Source organism: Lycium ferocissimum, chromosome 4, assembly GCF_029784015.1.
Source record: "Lycium ferocissimum isolate CSIRO_LF1 chromosome 4, AGI_CSIRO_Lferr_CH_V1, whole genome shotgun sequence".
Taxonomy (NCBI): domain Eukaryota; kingdom Viridiplantae; phylum Streptophyta; class Magnoliopsida; order Solanales; family Solanaceae; genus Lycium; species Lycium ferocissimum.
This window is the reverse complement of record NC_081345.1, coordinates 65,730,400-65,731,638: the sequence shown is the minus strand read 5'-3', so window position 1 is coordinate 65,731,638 and position 1,239 is coordinate 65,730,400. Positions and strand designations below refer to the sequence as shown.

Sequence of the window (1,239 nt, the reverse complement as noted above, 5' to 3'; positions counted from 1 at the left end):
AGTTCCCAGAGTTGTTATAAGCACCTTGACCTTGCTGAGGTCTCCATTGATTCTGATTCTGATAACCACCTTGGTAGTTCTATCTTTGGTAACCCCTTTGAGAGTTATTAACATAATTAGCATCTTCAACCTGAATAGGGGTCCCATCATGGAACGGACCATCTTGAGTGTGGTACATACCTTTTGGAAAAACTGTATCATCCTCGCAAACATTTACCTTCTTGATCTGAGATTCATCAAACTTCTTCATTAGCAAGGAAATATTTGTTGCAAGTTCTGCCAATGTTTGTTGGGTATCTTGATTCTCCTTTACTATATTCTGGATCATAGCACTACCATACGGTACCACATCCGCATTGTTTGAGTGCCAAGCCTGACTATGAGTCGTCAGCTTGTTAAGTATGTTAGTCACTCGTCGATAAGATTTGTTCATGAAACAACCATCAGCTACATTATTAGCAACAGACTGCGTCACTGGATCTAGCCCTCGGTAGAACTTCTCCATTAATATATGATCCGAAAAACCATGATTCGGGCTCTTCTGCAAATATTCCTTGAATCTCTCCCAGGTTTTATATAGTTGTTCTCCCGATCGCTGCTTAAATTCATAGATCTTGTCACGAATTTCAGCCTTCTTGCTGGGGGGTACCATTTTGTGAGAAAAGCAGTCACCATCTCTGCCCATGAAGTAATCGAATTTCGAGGCAGCTTCTCAAACCATGTTCTTGCCTCTCCAGTTAAGGAATATTTGAATAACCTCAATCGAATAGCATCTTGTGGAACGTTGTTCTGGATGTGATTAGCACACACATCCATAAAATTTTGCAAATGACGTTGAGGGTCATTTTCGGTAGAGTTCCGAAAGTATCCCTCAAGCTTCAACAACTGGTATAGAGAGGAGTCAATTTTCACGCTAGCAGCTGCAACTCGAGGCTGAACAATAGCAGATGCATAGTCCTCCTCCGGAACAAGATCAATGAAAATATTCTCATCATCTGATTCATTCGCCTGATTGTTCAACCGATTCCCCTGGTTACCAAAGAGACGTTGATTTTGTTAATTCTGATTCATGTTCACCTGGTTTACACAGAGTAGCAAAAAAGGTGTGATGGAATAAGCAAAAGACTTCAATCAAAGCAAATACTATTTAGTAATTTCAAAACCGTATTCCCCGGCAACGGCGCCAAAATTTGATACGCTCAAATTACACCTATTAATGGTATAACGCGGACGTTGTCA

The 1,239-nt window shown here is 40.7% G+C and overlaps 1 non-coding gene across 1 annotated transcript; it reads left to right on the top strand.

Moving 5' to 3' along the window:
- Nucleotides 1–521: 521 nt before the first annotated feature.
- Nucleotides 522–627, top strand: LOC132055013 (small nucleolar RNA R71). Its single transcript, XR_009414479.1, has one exon. It is a non-coding gene; the product is annotated as a small nucleolar RNA R71 (small nucleolar RNA).
- Nucleotides 628–1,239: the final 612 nt, after the last annotated feature.